Here is a 19920-nt window from a genome sequence, read left to right on the forward strand (position 1 = left end):
CAGAAACGGTAAAAGATAGAGTCACCAAATTTTTAGAGTTAATAGATCTCACTTTGTAGGCGTGCAATAGGGGGCAAAGAATGTCGGGCGTCACTTCCGGTCGTCACCGGAAGTGATTAAATGAATAAAAAATTCCAAACTTTTTTCTTTGAAATTGAAACCTATATCGGTTTATTAGGTCTCGTTCTAATTCTCAAAAACTATTGACCCCACCGGAAGTTGAATCTCCAACTTCCGGTTATATCAAAGTAATACTATTCATTCTCTCATTTTTCAGTGCCATAAATCTCGGTCATAAAACAAGTTAATGATTTGAATTTTACATATGTTATAGACACTATAAATGTCTTAGAGTATGTTTAAATATTTTTGTAAAATTCACTTCCGGTCGTGAGATATGGGGTGGACATATTCAAACCTTGTTTTTTCAGTTTCTCAATAATGAATACAGATAGACGCTTGAAACTTGTAGAGTTGATCAACTAACATCAGTCCATTGTACACATACATTCAATTTTTTTGTCCGTCACCTCCGGTCTATACCGGAAGTAATTTAAAAAATGTCGATTTTCCGATTTCTTCGAGTGATTTCTCAGAGATGGCTGGACATATTTTCTTGAAATTTTTAGGAATAATGTCTTATGAAATGACCTTGCTATAATTATTTTTGTTTTTACAAAATTCACTTCCGGTCGGAAAATATGGCCGATTTTCTGTTTCTCAAAAGGAATTTTGTCCAGCATTTTTCTTGGAAAAGGTAAAATATTTGAATATTCAGGGATCATCAATCTCCGTTTGTAACCGTGCTGTAGGGGGTTGAACATGTCGACCGTCACTTCCTGTCGTCACCGGAAGTGATTGAAATAATCGTAAATTTCAAAAAAATTCTTTTAAATTGAAACATATGCTTGATTATTAAGTCTCTTTCAAAGTGTCAAAAGAATATTGACCCCGTCGGTAGTCAAAACGACTAGTTCCGGTTTCTTGATAAAATACTTTTTTACTTTTCGTCTCTTTGTCCCCATAAATCTCGCTTATATTTGAAGTCTTTCATATGATTCTCACATGTCTTAAGAACAGTATCAACTTCTAGAGTTTTGACTATTTTGTTTTTCTAAATTGACTTCCGGTCGGTAGTTACCAACTACTTTTTCTTTCTTTAGTTTACAATGTACTTCTTTTTGTTGAGAACTCTTTCAGATAGAGACGTGAAATTTTCAGGGAATATAGACAGTAAAGAGTCGCTGTCATTTATAGGAAAACACATCTGAATAGTACTTCCGGTCGTCACCGGAAGTTACAAGAAATGAGTAAAAAATTCGATAATACATTTCTCACTTATTGTTCAAGTACACTCTCTGATATATTTGAATGGTTTTCGTAGGATCAGAAAACTCTTTACCGGAAGTGAACAAACGGAAGACCTACTCATTACTAGTAATGAGTGTCTAGTTATTATTCTTTTTCTCCGGTACTTTTTTGTCCGGTAGTGTTCTCAGAAACTACAAAAGGGATCGATATGAAACTTTCCAGGATGATAGTATAGCGTTTGTAGATGTGCATAGTGATAGTCATTTTGTTTGCACGTGCATGCACGCGCGCGCACGTGCATTGCAATTTTGGTACAAAAAATGGAAAATCAGAATATTGAAGGAAGCGATATAAAACCTAAATAGGATGATAGTATATTATTTGTACATATGAAAAATAATAGTTATTTTGCCAGCACGCGCACAAAATTTGTACGCTAACTTTGGAATCAGTCTAACTTTTTTGTTGTTCATTGAAATGGCTTGAAATTCATATCATAGGTAGATATTGAGACCCTTAACTGATTTACATGGTTAAAATTACCAATGTGCACGCGCATGCACGTGCGCTTCATTTTGATTGGATAATGCTAAAACGTTTGTAACTATCTTATTTATGAAGCGAATGAGATGATATTCACAGCATATGTAGACAATATGTGTATCTATATGTTGGTGTAACAAAAAATGCCAACGCACACGCGCATGCGCGTGCAACGTTTTTTAAATGTTCAATTTTTAAAGGACGATAACTTTTTTGTTTTTCATCAAATTCTATTCATATTAGGGGTTTAGATGTATCTTGGTACTTCTTACAAATTGCTGTGGTTAGAATTACTGCTCAGCACGTGCATGCACGTGTGCTGATTTCTGATTGGACGATTTTAAAATCGCTATAACTTCCTTATATTTGGTGGAAACGTTATGAAATTCATACTGTGGGTATATGATACAAATGCCTGTTGAACGACATCAACAAAAAATCGGAATCATACATGCGTGCGCGTGTATGCACGTGCAACGCTTTCTTTCATTTCTTGGTACTGAAATGACCATATTGAACGTACTACATGTAATTAAAGGCTAAAATAAAATGATTTTTTCCTATAGATTCACAAGGACATCACTTTTTAATTGGGGGAGGTTTGGGGAACATCTGTAACGGTCCCCGTTACAATTAGAACTAGTTTTCATTATATTTACATTTTGTTAATATGGTAACTGTAAAATCTTTGCTTCAGCATATACAGCAAAATTACTGAACAGCATTATAATTTATACTGAATACTCTACAACATCAAAGAGATATGACATATACCTTACACATTTTCAGCTTAAGGTAATATTACCTAGATATAATAGTTATACACTGAATTTGAAATTGATTTTTTTTAAAATTCATTGCATACTAGAATTTTTATCTAATTAAATATTTAATGCATATGTTTTGTGTATTTGTATATTCACAAATGATGTTAACTTAAATGATTAATTGAAAATAAAATGATAGATATTTTAATGTTTATTTCATTTTTTCCCCCTCCCTCCCAACCCTAATTTGAAGAAAAAAGTCTGCAAACCAATGAATTAAAAAAGTGTGGCCTAACTAGATAATACAGACTATAGGAACTCTTCAATTTCAGAAGATAGAATATTGTGTAATGGAAGTTATATCATTTGAATGGAAAATTTAGTGACTTTTCATTTTAGGATTTTCATACCTAGACGGTAAGCAATGCAAAATTAATAGTGATTAGTGTTTGAGAATCGGAAGAAATTTGCAATCGATTATCGAATTGAATGAGAGATATCTTTTGATTCATAATCGAGATTATACAGAAAATTAAATTTTAGATAATCATATTTCATTCATACAAATAAATAAATCAAACACTGGTGTTACTTCCTGCATTTGTTTAATACTGTTAAATAACTAACAGCAAGGTACAGTGTAACAGTTATATTTTCGCCTTTAATTTCTAGATTAATTTTTTCCCAACTGAACCATCAATGTTTTGACTTTCGGCTTTATCAATTTTGTGGCCATGATTCTGATTTGTCAAGATGGATTTGTAAGTTCCATGACAAAGGAAATATAAATAAATGTACTGACAATTTGACTGAAAATCTATAACAGGATACCTAAAAAATCCCACAGAGGCCTATTATTGGAATTCCTCTTACCTACCGTATATACTCGCCAATAGGTCGGTTCGCCTATAAGTCGGTTGTATATTTTGTAGGCTATTTTGGAGGGATTTGCCATTGACCTGCTTATAAGTCGGTATAATTTTTTTTGAAGAATCGGTTGACAATTTCAGATCAAATTTTAATGTTCTAACGTTTTCACCTCTGTTTTAAATAATATTTTTTGAAATGCGCTGATATTTATTCATTTTCTCAACAAATCAATTTCAATAATATACACTTAAGATGAATAAAATCATTAATTTAAAAATGTGTAAATACTTGTACTTTATGCATATAATCCTAGAATACATGAATAATATAATACAATATTTACAAGAATGCAATTTTTACAGAAAAAGTTGAATCCTTTGATATGACAAATGTTGATATACACAAAATTATCTTTATTTTGACCTGTGTATGTATTTTTAACTTTTATGTCCATCGGATGGGACGTTAAAGGGTGTCCCCTGTCAAGGATTGCAGTCTCCTTGACATGCAAAAGATTGTTTCCCTGATTTTTGAAAAAGAGTATGCTCACTGGGGGCCATCAGGGAGGCTCAAACACTCACAACCAAATATATTTCAATTATTTAACCACCATAGAATGGCTGAAATATTGTCAAAACGGCGTAAAACCGCAATCAATCAATCTTGAGCAACAAGCGTCAGCTAATTGACAGATAGAGCATTTGTACCCATGTAACAATCAATACATGTAATGAATAAAATAGCATTTAAGTTTTCCTTTTCTAAATAGTTAGATTGAATTATTTTATTGCCTTTTAAATACATAATGGTGAAATATATCTTTCCATTATAGCCGACTGATATTCAATTAGAATTTTACAGCACACATTGTGTAGAATTAACCACACTCACATTCTATATGCGCTTCTTTGTTGATTCACATAATCTTCATTATTTATACACAAAGTTGAACCCATTAAGTTTTAGTCAAAATTGCTCAATTTAAAAGAGGGAATAAAAAAACATGTATTCTTGATATTCTGTTCATCATGTAATATGTTGAATGATAAGCCTTATAGCTGTATCATTTACTTAAAGTTTAGTTATACTATAAAGTCGCGTCTTAATAAAATACAAATTGAATTCTTCCTACAAATTAAATAGATGAAAATATTTTGTCGCAGTAAACTATTTAATCTGAGAAGTGTTCTTCCAATTGCAAATGCCATCAACAATTAATACCTCACCTCTGGTTTTTTATTAGCTCACCTGAGCTGAAAGCTCAAGTGAGCTTTTCTGATCACCCGTATTCCGGCGTCCGTACGTCTGTCTGTCTGTCTGTAAACTTTTCACATTTTCAACTTCTTCTCAACAACCACTGGGCCAATTTCAACCAAAGTTGGCACAAAACATCCTTAGGTAAAGGGAATTCTAAATTGTTAAAATGAAGGGCTAGGCCACCTTCCAAGGGGAGATAATCAAGAAAAGGTAAAAATAGGGTAGGGTCATTAAAAAATCTTCTTCTCAAGAACCACTGGGCCAGAAAAGATGAAATTTATAGATAAGCTTTATTAGGTAGTGCAGATTCTAAATTGTTAAAATCATGGCCCCCAGGGGTCGGATGGGGCCACAATAGGGGATCAAAGTTTTACATACAAATATAATGGGAAAATCTTTAAAAATCTTCTTCTCAAGAACCACTGAGCCAGAAAAGCTGAGATTTATATGAAAGCTTCCTGATATAGTGCAGATTTTAAATTGTTAAAATCATGGCCCCCCGGGGGTCGGATGGGGGCCACAATAGGGGATCAAAGTTTTACATAAAAATATATAGGAAAAATCTTTAAAGGCATAGGGTCTAAGATATTGGTGAAATTTTGCATGTTCCAAAAAGGTGGCGAAATTTAAGATCATAACTAAAAAATCACAAAAAGTTCATCAGAATGTTTACAAACACATTGGATATGATAGTAATTACAAAATAATTCCCTGTTCTCATTTGCCTAAACTGGTACCCTGTTGACTTCGCATCTCTTATGTTTGTGTGTAGCCACTAATCAGCAGGGTACCAGTTTAATATATTGTCCTCCAGACAAAATTTTTATAAAGGGCTAAAACGTCAAAATGACTTCAATTTCCAAGCGCTGCAGCTATAGATAACTCAAAATTAATACTGCAATTTTGTTTTCTGGAGTTCTTCTTGCAAAATATTGTGATGTCATTTTTAAGATAAAAGATAGACCCTATGCCTTTAAAAATCTTCTTCCCAAGAACCACTGAGCCAGAAAAGCTGAGATTTATATGAAAGCTTTCTGATATAGTACAGATTCTAAATTGTTAAAATCATGGCCCCCGGGGGTCGGATGGGGCCACAATAGGGGATCAAAGTTTTACATACAAATATATAGGGAAAATCTTTTAAAATCTTCTTCTCAAAAACCACTGAGGCAGAAAAGCTGAGATTTATATGAAAGCTTCCTGATATAGTGCAGATTCTAAATTGTTAAAATCATGCCCCCCGGGGGTCGGATGGGGCCACAATAGCGGGGTCAAAGTTTTACATACAAATATATAGGAAAAATCTTTAAAAATCTTCTTCTCAAGAACCATTGGTCCAAAGAAGTTAACATTTACATGAAAGCTTTCTGACATAGTGTAGATTCAAGTTTGCAAAAACCATGGCCTCCAGGGGTAGGTTTGGGGCCATAATAGGGACTACGGTTATACATGCAAATAGATATGGAAAATCTTCTGATATGGACCAAGGTGACTCATGTGAGCGATGTGGCCCATGGGCCTCTTGTTCTAAAAATAGTGGGCTGAGACAGATATATCTCAGCATCTCACCTTCCATTCGTTATAGGTGGTGAGGTTAAAACGATGAAATTGAACAGCATGAAGAAATTATTGTGCACCAAATAGCAATGCATTTAATCCAAGAATCATCAGTAGATTTAGAATGACTGTTCTTTTCAGTTGGGAGGTGCATTATTGTTGCCCTTTCAGTAGGGTTTTTCAGCAAAGTGTAATTTTTATACGCCCGTCTTTAGACGGGACGTATTATGGTACAGTGATGTCTGTACGTCTGTCCGTCCATCTGTTTGGGGTTTTCTCTTTATAATTTCATTTCCCTTTCACATATCATGCTGAAACTTGCTGTGTAGCTTCTTTGTGGGTCACTCTAGATCGTACTGCAATTTTGATCAATTTCGACCTTTTTTCCAGGAGTTTTGCCTCTTTATTTGGAAATAATTATTATATGGAGGGTACATAATTTGTCCACCCTACTCCTCCCACAGTTTTCAACTGAGGACCTTCTTATTTTGTGGAGTGTTTGTATGGGTATTGAAGATGTGCATGTGGGATGGATTTTGATTTTCTACAATTTTTGAGAAAATTACAGGCTGTTGAACTTAGTCTATTTGGAAATTAATATTCTTTGGAGGGTACATAATTTGTCTGCCCAACTCCTCCTACAGTTTTCAAGTGAGGACCTTCTTATTTTGTGGAGTGTTTGTATAGGTACTGAAGATGTGCATATGGGATGGATTTTGATTTTCTACAATTTTTGAGAAAATTACAGGTTGTTGAACTTAGTCTATTTGGAAATTAATATTCTATGGAGGGTACATAATTTGTCCGCCCAACTCCTCCCACAGTTTTCAAGTGAGGACCATCTTTTTTTGTGCAGTGTTTGTATGGGTATTGAAGATGTGCATCTAAGGAAGGATTTTGATTTTCTTCCATTTTTGAAAAAATTACAGGTTGTTGAACTTGGTTCATTTTGAGGAAATCTCGATATTTAAGCTAAGACCCTTTGTTCATATGAAAGTTTGTCACAGCCTCATGATGGCTGATACTACCTGAAGCAAAGTTATACAAATTATAGCACAAGAAAAACACCTTATGTAAGCATTTCACGGGCGTATTATGTACTGTTTGCGGTACTCTTGTTGTCAAAATGTTGCTGGCTGTATTGCCTACCTTGTTCATCTATTATAATTGGTGATGTGACATTTTAAAAAATGGTTTCTATGCAAGATTTGTATAATCCATTTAAATGAAAACACTCTAAAGTTTGATATTTTATCAGAAATATACCTGAAATACCATTAAAAACAAGGAGGGGGAAAGGGACCTGAAGTCCTATACACAAGCACCTGTAAGTTTACTTGTCAAGATATAAGGCTCACAGCTGGTATGACCAGTCAACAGGGGATGCTTAATCCTCCTAGGGGCCTGATCCAACCTCTGATATATACAGGGCTCCATGTTTGCCCACTCTTAATTTTTTATTCCATATAGGAGTTATGAGATTGATCACTGTTCATTATCTTTGACTTTTTACATGAGCAAAATTAAGACTATGTGACTATTTTTGTAGATTGAATAAATTGTAGATATTTCAGTGTCAATTGTTGATGCTTACGAAGGTAACTTCGTGGGGATTTTCTTAGCTGATTTGCGTAGAGCTCTTGGAAATTAATTTCAAATTATAAGTAAGATCATCGACAATTTTCAAGATTGATTGATTGAACATTGTTTAACATCCCTCTCGAGAATATTTCACTCATATGGAGACGTCACCATTGCCGGTGAAGGACTGCAAAATTTAGGCTTTATACGCTTGTCGCTTGTGGCTTCTGAGTTGGGAGGTATCTTTACTGTGCCACACCTACTGTGATACGACACCTTGGTTTTCACGGTCTCAACCGAAGGACCACCCCATTTAATCGCCTCTTATGACAAGCAAGGGGTAGTGAGGACCTATTTTAACTCGGATCCCCACAGGATCAATTTTAAAGATAAAAGATAAGTAAATATATAAGGTTTTAGTACAAGTTTTTGCACTTTAAGCAATGAGAAATTGTTTATTTGTGTAAGCCATCGCTCGTATCAATCCTTTCCCATATTGTTTTTAAAGAGGAGTTGTAGAAAACAAATTTAAAATTAGCATAAACCCAAGAATTATTAAGTTATGTGTGGAGTTTTTCAAAAATGATTTTGTGTTAGAATATTAATGTAGTAAAATATTTTAAATAAATTAGCAATTCTAAAGGTAAATGTATATATGTTGAAATAGTAAAATACAATCCAGACAAGGTGTTAACTCACCAGTGTACATTGTATATACATGTATGTACAACTGTATGTAGTCATAAATAATTGCACTTTGATTGTTTTAGAGACACAACGTACATTTATGCATAAGTTAATGACTTTTTAGGATACTTTTCAATTTTTAAAAAAAGATAATTTTTAATTTAAGAAGCATCTGGTGCAAACCTACATAAAATCAACTCCCATCAGTACTTTCAGAACTTTGATTTCTAGATTTCATAGCCCTTGGGATTAGCGATATTTTTAACTAGTACTCAGGAGACCAATAAGGCCTGTGGGCCTTTTGTTTCATTCACTGAAGAGATATTTATGGCATTGATGAAACAATGCATCTGAGCTTAAATACAGCAATGAATAGTTTCTCTAGAAGACTTCATATTTCATTACAGGTCACATTTTCAAGGTTTTTCATAAAGGAAAATACAATGAAGAAGATTCAGACATCATCACGTGGATCAGTTAAATTAAAGGAGGAAGAGAGACCCATTCTCTACTACAGTAAACGTTACAATTACCTTTTGGAAGAGGATAGAAAAGAAATTGTGAAAACACTTCTGCTTCTGAGAGTAATGGAAAATCGAGCAAGAACAAAAAAGAAAACCTAAATAGTGTTATAGATTTTTTTAGAGTCAATTTTCTAGGACTGGTCATAGCTAGTTTAGACAAGATAATATGCAATTTTTTGAATTGATAAATGATGACTTAATTGAATTTATTAATTCATATGGAAATTAATACATTGGAAACAATGGCAGCTTATTGTGAATGTTATTTATAATTCAAAATGCATTGTGTCTACCTGATTTGAAAAAATGCATTGTGTATGCTTTTTGAGCACTCATCATTGTTTTATACATTTTTAGGTGTCGTGAGTCACCCGTGACCTATTTTTGCAATTGGCAGTCATCCTTCGGGTGTTAACAATAGAACATTTTTAATTTCTTCTTGATAGCTACTCTCCCAATTCTTTTCAAATTTGATATAGAACATTTTTGGGACAAGGGGGACATAAATTGTAAATTTTAGGACCCATGAACCCCTGTGGCCATAAGGGTGGGTGGGCCAAAAATTGACCAGCTTTCAAAAATCATCTTCTTTACAAGCACACATCTGTAAGAAAAACCAAATACATAGTGATGTAGAGGAGGATGGTCTACACTAAACATAAATTTCCTGATTCTCGGGCTAGAGGTTCTGACATTAAGATAGGGCATACTCAGGTGACCAATAAGGCTTTTGGGCCTCTTGTTTTTATTTCTTTTTAAATTCCCTGAGTTTTACTGATGGAAATTAGTTCTTTGGCTGTGCTTGTCAACTTTTCACATTTTCTTCTTTTTCTGCTGAACAAGAAGGCTAATTTCAGCCAAACATCCAAAATTCAGGGAATCTAGCATCATTCAGCTATGTGCCAGTGATGGTTTCCCGAAACGGGATAAGTTTTTGAAATAATGAAATTAAGTAATAGTGATTTTAAAATTGTAGTACTTAGATATCAGTTAATTCAAATGATGGCACTACAGTAATGATAGGGTGTACATAAGAATATTAGAGATGTTTGGCTTAGTAGTATATGAAGGTTCTTGTTATATTGATTGGAAAAAAAAATGAAGCACTGAAGGTTTAATCTTGCATTTTCATTATCATAAACAAAAAGTGAGATGGGGCCAACCAGCCAATACATGGAACTTCATGAGTATGCAATAAGGACTTTCCACTGAGATAATACAAAAAAGGATATATAATTCTATATTACATATGTCAAAAGCTGTCAAAAGATGTCATTGCTATGTGCCTGTACAAATTAAACAGTTAAAGACCTCGTACAACAATCCATTACCAGAGGAAACGTTAGAAGGTGTGAATATATATTTATTTATCCCGCTTCAGACAAATTTACAGGTAATTGAATGGATAAAAGCTAATCACACGACGTCCTGAAACTGACCATAACAAATTTATCCTGCTGAAGACCTGTAGAAAATTTGTTAAGATTTCATTAACATCTTTGATAAATATCATTCAATTACTAAATTGAATTCCATATACGTGTGTCTCATTGAAAATCATATTACCACAATATCAAAACATCACAATTAAAAATATGAACACTAACATTAAATAAACAAATCATGTATGTTGAAACTGAATACATGTAGATGTACACTGACAGCTACAGTCAGTTTGGGGCGTAATACAGAGTCATCCACGGTGTGAAATGGAAATCTATATTGGGACTCGCGCCCCATTTCATACCCTGGATGACTCTGTATTATGTCTTAAACTGACAGTGTAACTTATAATATAAATTAATAATTTCTTTATCTACATAAGATGGTTATGTATTATTATGATGTATTCATATTCTATATTTCAGTTTGCGTTTGTATTTGATGAATTCAATTATGCATTGACAACATCAATTTTTATACATGTAGGCCTTTGATTGATTAATTATCTATCTAACTACATGTATCTACAGAACTGTATATATAATTCATTTATTTACCTAAATATGATATGTTAATCCATATTTTAGTTTCCATTTGTATGTAATAAATTCAATTGTACATTGGCAACATCTAGCTGATTCAATGTTTATAGGCCCATGTTTAATTATCAAAATGGATATAATAATACGTGCATTGATTATGAAAATTCAATGAAAAAATGAAAACCTGTAGCTGATGTAAATATAATTTCAATATCAATTCCTATGGGCCTCTTGTTTTAATTTCTAATTACATAATTGTAATGGTTGCTATGCATGATGACATTATTCTAATCTGGATGTTTCCTATCGTAACTTTTAATTGGTTAAAATAATGTCCTTATCATATACTTTAAAGAGAATATTGACAAAACGTGTTCTTCATAAATATCATGACATTGTTTAGAATTTACTTCAAATTGTGTGCATCAATGAGTTTCAAGTGTTAAAAATGAATGAAATTCTACGTCATAATATATCACTCGTGACGTCATCTCTCTGGAACCATGCAAGATAAGACCATAGAATTTTCAAAGCACAATTAGGCATGCGTGTGTGTCATTTTAAAGCAAAAATCTCATTTTTGATAAATTTCCTGATTTGTAATATATTGGACTCGAGTAGTTTAATAATTTGGCATCAGCATAATAAATTAATATTCCTCAACTCAAATACAAAATGGAAGAAACTCTTGGTCAATTTTTCATGCCTGAAACTCTACATATATGAGCATTTATGCCAATATTACATCAAGACAGAGTACTAGGGTATATGAGGTATGCACATACATCTGCATTTCAATGGGTACAGCATTGAGAGTGAACTAATTGTTAATAAGAGAATTGAATGATATTCACAGAATATGTGACCAGCCATGAGATTTTGGTTCCATTTTAGATTTTAGTTGCATTAATATTACTATTAATGTAAATGTAATTTAAGTAGCAGGTTACTTATATATTGCATTGTGTAAATTATCTTATAGCTATAATAAATACATGTGACCATAGCTATGATTCTTCCGAATTTTATCATTTTACCCCCTGTGCGTGTATAGTGAGAGTGATGTACAAAGTGTGTGTATAGTGAGTTTGATGTACAGAGTGTGTGTATTGTAAGAGTGAGGTACAGAGTGTGTGTATAGTGAGTGTGATGTACAGAGTGTGTGTATAGTCAGTTTGATGTACAGAGTGTATGTATAGTGAGAGTGACGTACAGAGTGTATGTATAGTGAGTTCGATGTACAGAGTGTGTGTATTGTAAGAGTGAGGTACAAAGTGTGTGTATAGTGAGTGTGATGTACAGAGTGTGTGTATAGTGAGTTTGATGTACAGAGTGTGTGTATTGTAAGAGTGAGGTACAAAGTGTGTGTATAGTGAGTGTGATGTACAGAGTGTGTATATAGTGAGATTGATTGATTAAATATTGTTTAACGTCTGTCTCGAGAATATTTCACTCATATGGAGACATCACCACTGACGGTGAAGGGCTGCAAAATTTAGGCCTATGCTCGACGCTTATAGCCATTGAGCAGGGAGGGATCTTTATCGTGCCACACCTGCTGTGACAAGGGACCTCGGTTTTTGCGGTCTCATCCGAAGGACTGCCCCATTTAGTTGCCTCTTATGACAAGCAAGGGGTACTAAGGATCTATTCTAACATGGATCCCCACGGAACTGATGTACAGAGTGTATGCATAGTGAGAGTGATGTACAGAGTGTATATTGTAAGTGTGATTAACAATGTATGTGTAGTGCGAGTGATGTACAGGGTGTGTATTAGTATAGTGAGGTTCATGCACAGAGTGTGTATATTGTAAGAGTGAAGTACAAAGTGTGTGTATAGTGAGTGTGATGTACTGAGTGTATGTATAGTGTGAGTGATGTACAGGGTGTGTCTATAGTGAGGTTGATATACAGAGTGTGTAAATTGTAAGAGTGAAGTACAAAGTGTGTGTATGATGGGTGTTATGTATAGAGTGTATGTATAGTGAGAGAGATGTACAGAGTGTATGTATAGTGAGAGAGATGTACAGAGTGTGTGTAGTGAGAGGAATGTACAGAGAATGTAATGTGCAGAGTGTGTGTATAATAAGTGTGATTTGTATAGTGAAAGGGATGTACAGAATATGTATATTGTAAGTGTAATGAACAGAGTGTGTGTATAATGAGTGTAATGGGTAGGGTGTGTATAATGGGAGGAATGTACAGGGTGTGTGTATAGTGAGTTTGATGTACGGAGTGTGTGTATTGTGATAGTGATGTACAGGGTGTGTTAATAGTGAGTTTGATGTACAGAGTGCGTATAGTGAAAGTGATGTACAGAACATGTATATTGTAAGTGTGATGTATAGAATGTGTATAGTAAGTGTGATGTACTGAGTGTATATATAGTGAGTTTGATGTACAGAGTCTGTGTATTGTGTGAGTGATGTACAGAGTGTGTGTGTATGGTGAGAGTGGTGTACAGAGTGTGTATATAGTGAGAGTGATGTATAGTGTGAGTGGTGTACAGAGTGTGTGTGTATTGAGAGTGATGTACAGAGTATGTGTATAGTTAGTATGATTAACAGAATGTATGTATAGTGTGAGTGATATATAGAGTGTATGTATAGTGAGTTTGATGTACAGAGTGTGTGTATTGTAAGAGTGAGGTACAGAGTGCGTGCATAGTAGGTGTGATGTACTGAGTGTGTATATTGTTAGAGTGATGTACTGAGTGTGTGTATAGTGAGAGTGATATACAGTGTGTGTATTGTGAGGGGGATGTACAGTGTGTGTATAGTTAGGGTGATGTACAGTGTGTGTATAGTGAGAGTGATGTACACAATTTGTGTATAGTGGGTGTGATGTACAGAGTGTGTGTATAGTGAGAGTGAAGTACAGAGTGTGTGTATAGTGAGAGTGAAGTACAGAGTGTGTGTATAATGAGAGGAATGTACAGAGCATGTGGATGTGATGTGCAGAATGTGTGTATAATAAGTGTGATTTGCATAGTAAGAGGATGTACAGAGTATGTATATTGTAAGTGTATAATGAACAGAGTGTGTGTAGTGTTAGTTGGATTTATGGAGTGTGTGTATAGCGAGAGTGATGTGCAAAGTGTGTTTATTGTGAATGATGTACAGAGTGTGTATAGTGAGTTTGATGTAAAGAGTGTGTGTATTGTGAGAGTGATGTACAGAGTGTGTTTATTGTGAGTGATGTACAGATTGTGGGTATAATGAGTTTGATTTGCAGAGTGTGTGTATAGTGAGAGTGATGTACTGAATTTGTGTATAGTGAATGTGATGTGCAGAGTGTGTGTATAATGAGTGTAATGTATATAATGGATGTCGTGTACAAAGTGTTTGTATATTCACAGTGCTGTGTAAAGTGTGTGTATAAAGTAAATGTGATATGCAGATTGTGATGTATGGAGTGTGTATATTGAGTTTCATGTACAGAGTTTGTGTATTAATTATGAGAGTGATGTAGGAAGTGTGTGTATAGTGAGAGTGATGTACAAAGTGTGTATAGTTAGTGTGATGTGCCCAGTGTGTGTATAGTTAGAGGAATGTACAGAGCATGTGTATGTGATGTACAGAGTGTGTGTATAGTGAGAGGAATGTACAGAGCATGTGAATGTGATGTACAGAGTGTGTGTATAGTGAGAGGAATGTACAGAGCATGTGAATGTGATGTACAGAGTGTGTGTATAGTGAGAGGAATGTACAGAGCATGTGTATGTGATGTACAGAGTGTGTGTATAGTGAGAGGAATGTACAGAGCATGTGTATGTGATGTACAGAGTGTGTGTATAGTGAGAGGAATGTACAGAGCATGTGTATGTGATGTACAGAGTGTGTGTATAGTGAGAGGAATGTACAGAGCATGTGTATGTGATGTACAGAGTGTGTGTATAGTGAGAGGAATGTACAGAGCATGTGTATGTGATGTACAGAGTGTGTGTATAGTGAGAGGAATGTACAGAGCATGTGTATGTGATGTACAGAGTGTGTGTATAGTGAGAGGAATGTACAGAGCATGTGAATGTGATGTACAGAGTGTGTGTATAATAAGTGTGATTTGTATAGTGAGAGGGATATACAGAATATGTATATTGTAAGTGTAATGAACAGAGTGTGTGTATAATGAATATAATGTGTAAGGTGTGTATAGTGGGAGGAATGTACAGGGTGTGTGTATAGTGAGTTTGATGTACGGTGTGTGTGTATCGTGATAGTGATGTACAGGGTGTGTTAATAGTGAGTTTGATGTACGGAGTGTGTGTATAGCGAGAGTGATGTACAGAGCATGTATATTGTACGTGTGATAATAATAATAATGATTAATAATAATGATTGGTTTTATATAGCGTCTTATCCAGGGTATGCTGCTCAAAGCGCTTTACAATAATCAATGTACATTATTACCACGGCAGACCTTATATCAATCTAGAACTGTCTCAGCCTCCTAGGAATCATACAGTGCAAGCTGCAATTACAAGCGCTAGAGCGCTAACATTCTAACAATATCTTTCACTGTCTATAGCCAGGTACCCCGTTTACACTTGGGTGGAGTGAGGAAATTCATGTAAAGTGCATTTCCCAAGGACACAATGTCAGACCTGCCGCGGCCAGGACTCGAACCCACGACCTTTCGGTTGAGAGTCTGATGGCCTAACCACTCGGCCACAGACGCCACAATGTATAGAATGTGACGTGATGTATACATGTAGAATGTGTACAGTGAGTGTGATGTACTGAGTGTATGTATAGTGAGTTTGATGCGGAGTGTGTGTATTGTTAGAGTGATGTACAGAGTGTGTGTATAGTGAGAGTGAAGTACAGATTGTGTGTATAGTGAGAGTGATGTACAGAGTGTGTTTATAGTGAGAGTGAAGTACAGAGTGTGTGTATAGTGAGAGTGAAGTACAGAGTTTGTGTATAGTGAAAGTGAAGTACAGAGTGTGTGTATATAGTGAGAAGAATGTACAGAGCATGTGAATGTGATGTGCAGAGTGTGTGTATAATAAGTGTGGTTTGCATAGTGAGAGGGATGTACAGAGTATGTATATTGTAAGTGTATAATGAACAGAGTGTGTGTATTGTCACTTTGATTTATGGAGTGTGTGTATAGCGAGAGTGATGTACAAAGTATGTTTATTGTGAGTGATGTACAGAGTGTGTGTATAGTGAGTTTGATGTAAAGAGTGTGTGTATTGTGAGAGTGATGTACAGAGTGTGTTTATTGTGAGTGATGTACAGAGTGTGGGTATAATGAGTTTGATTTGCAGAGTGTGTGTATAGTGAGAGTGATGTACTGAATTTGTGTATAGTGAATGTGATGTGCAGAGTGTGTGTATAATGAGTGTAATGTATAGAATGGATGTTGTGTACAAAGTGTTTGTATATTCACAGTGCTGTGTAAAGTGTGTGTATAAAGTAAATGTGATGTGCAGATTGTGATGTATGGAGTGTGTATATTGAGTTTCATGTACAGAGTTAGTGTATTAATTATGAGAGTGATGTAGGAAGTGTGTGTATAGTGAGAGTGATGTACAGAGCATGTGTATGTGATGTACAGAGTGTGTGTATAGTGAGAGGAATGTACAGAGCATGTGTATGTGATGTACAGAGTGTGTGTATAGTGAGAGGAATGTACAGAGCATGTGTATGTGATGTACAGAGTGTGTGTATAGTGAGAGGAATGTACAGAGCATGTGAATGTGATGTACAGAGTGTGTGTATAGTGAGAGGAATGTACAGAGCATGTGTATGTGATGTACAGAGTGTGTGTATAGTGAGAGGAATGTACAGAGCATGTGTATGTGATGTACAGAGTGTGTGTATAGTGAGAGGAATGTACAGAGCATGTGTATGTGATGTACAGAGTGTGTGTATAGTGAGAGGAATGTACAGAGCATGTGTATGTGATGTACAGAGTGTGTGTATAGTGAGAGGAATGTACAGAGCATGTGTATGTGATGTACAGAGTGTGTGTATAGTGAGAGGAATGTACAGAGCATGTGAATGTGATGTACAGAGTGTGTGTATAATAAGTGTGATTTGTATAGTGAGAGGGATGTACAGAATATGTATATTGTAAGTGTAATGAACAGAGTGTGTGTATAATGAATATAATGTGTAGGGTGTGTATAGTGGGAGGAATGTACAGGGTGTGTGTATAGTGAGTTTGATGTACGGTGTGTGTGTATCGTGATAGTGATGTACATGGTGTGTTAATAGTGAGTTTGATATATGGAGTGTGTGTATAGCGAGAGTGATGTACAGAGCATGTATATTGTACGTGTGATAATAATAATAATGATTAATAATAATGATTGGTTTTATATAGCGCCTTTTCCAGGGTATGCTGCTCAAAGCGCTTTACAATAATCAATGTACATTATTACCCCGGCAGACCTTATATCAATCTAGAACTGTCTCAGCTTCCTAGGAATCATACAGTGCAAGCTGCAATTACAAGCGCTAGAGCGCTAACATTCTAACAATATCTTTCACTGTCTATAGCCAGGTACCCCGTTTACACTTGGGTGGAGTGAGGAAATTCATGTAAAGTGCATTTCCCAAGGACACAATGTCAGACCTGCCGCGGCCAGGACTCGAACCCACGACCTTTCGGTCGAGAGTCTGACGGCCTAACCACTCGGCCACAGACGCCACAATGTATAGAATGTGACGTGATGTATAGAATGTGTATAGTGAGTGTGATGTACTGAGTGTATGTATAGTGAGTTTGATGCGGAGTGTGTGTATAGTGAGAGTGATGTACAGAGTGTGTTTATAGTGAGAGTGATGTACAGAGTGTGTTTATTGTGAGTGATGTACAGAGTGTGTGTATAGTGAGTTTGATGTGCAGAGTGTGTTTATAGTGAGAGTGATGTACAGAGTGTGTGTATATTGATTTTGATGTTTAGTATGTGTATAGTGAGAGTGATCTACTGAGTGTGTGTATAATGAATGTGATGTGTAGGGTTTGTGTTTAATGAGCGTGATGTCTATAATGAGTATATAATGGATGTTCTGTACAGAGTGTGTGTATATTCACAGTGATGTGCAAAGTGGGTGTATAAAGTAAGTGTGATGTGCAGATTGTGATGTATAGAGTGTGTATAGTGAGTTTGATGTACAGAAAGTGAGTATAATGTGAGAGTGATGTACAGAGTGTGTGTATATATTGTGATTGTGATGTACAGAGTGTGTGTATAATAAATGTGATTTGTATAGTGAGAGGGATGTTACCCTTTCTCACTAAAGGGAGTGAATTGGTAAATACGAATTGCCAAAAAATAAACATCCGTAAAATAATATACTCTGGTGAAATATGTGAAGGCCAACATATCACAGAACAAAATTTGAAAAATGAACAACACCATTAAAAGACTTTTAGAGATATTCACGGTGAAACATAGGTAGTAGCCTTGCTATAGTTTTATGCACATGATATCTACGTGACTGTTCTTCTATGCTTCAATAATATTTCTGCATAGCGGGAAATTGTTATCAAAGGCAATGTTTCAAAAGACGGACATTGTATGTTTAACAGGAACCTGGGCAAATCATATATATAAGTTACATGGTTGTGAAAATGAATACATACACATTTTTTTTGCTTGTTTACAATATGGTTTTAATTTTTCTATTAAAACCTTTCATGTTATTCTTCAATAAAACAATGATCCGCCTAAATCTAGCTTATTAAGGGATACATCATGATTTATAATTGATATTTCCCATCAAATCATTCAAAATTGGACATAATTAACTACATAGTTACCAAATATTCTACTCCCAATATGCAGTAACGTAAATATGCATCCTTGTACTAAAATAGTGCACAAAGAATATAGACAATATTTGGTTTGAAACAAGTTACAATTCAATTTATTGTGAGAAAAAATATCCAACAAATTATTGGAAAGCAACTATAAACAATAAAAATAAATAGCATATGAAAACAAGAATGCTTTCTGCATCACGTAACGTATGTACTCTGCAAACCATTTGCATTAAAATACAGTGGTCTGTTTATATAAACAAAGTGGTCTTTTTATAACGGGCATTCACGAAACAACTTAACATTTAAACGGCTAACTACAAACATGGAAATAATCAACAAATTATATTGAAAACACAGAAAACGATATGTATGTTCATGGTAACGTATGTATCAAAATTATTGACACGTCTTTAACAAAGAAAATCTATTTTCTATTGTTTTTCTGTCTTCATATACGAGTTTTAAACCACGACAGTTCTTTCAAGATGGTAACAGTGGATGAAGATGGTATAAAATGAAAAATTAAACGTAACGTAAATATCGATACCTACGTTACCACTGTATCCAGTAGTATAACTTCATGTGTTCAGTATAAACAATGAAAACAAATATTTACTATGAAACTAACGTTTCATTGATATCTCATATTTTTAAAGCAGCAAGTAATTTTTTCTTAATATGAAGTAAAATCACTCAAATTTGACACATTAATACCATTCCAAAAGGTTACCACAACATGTTGAGACCTGCTCTATGAACATTAAAAATAGTCGGATTGTTTCATAGAATTAATAGATATTTCATGGTGTGTTTTTTTTCAATTCTACATGTGCAAGGATAGAGCATTGAATTATTGAAATCTGAAATACAACTGTGGTAGAGAGATAGCAATTACAAATACGACACCAAATCTTGATACATACGTTTATACCATCAGTAACGTAGGTATCGGACATTATCTACGCTATAAACAATTATCGGCAAACTTAATATATATATCTTTAAATTTCAATTTTAAATTTACGGTTTTCACTTCAAGTTATTGGTAAACAACCTG

General features: G+C 34.7%; 1 long non-coding RNA gene across 2 annotated transcripts in view; it reads left to right on the forward strand.

The window, feature by feature from the left end:
- Positions 1 to 10268, forward strand: part of LOC130049915 (uncharacterized) — a 46508-nt gene extending 36240 nt beyond the window's left edge. For both annotated transcript variants that reach the window (XR_008798283.1, XR_008798282.1), the window contains one exon: positions 8981 to 10268. This is a non-coding gene — a long non-coding RNA (uncharacterized LOC130049915). The remainder of the gene's footprint in view (positions 1 to 8980) is intronic.
- Positions 10269 to 19920: the final 9652 nt, after the last annotated feature.

The sequence above is a fragment of the Ostrea edulis genome, chromosome 8 (genome assembly GCF_947568905.1).
Source record: "Ostrea edulis chromosome 8, xbOstEdul1.1, whole genome shotgun sequence".
Taxonomy (NCBI): Eukaryota; Metazoa; Mollusca; class Bivalvia; order Ostreida; family Ostreidae; genus Ostrea; species Ostrea edulis.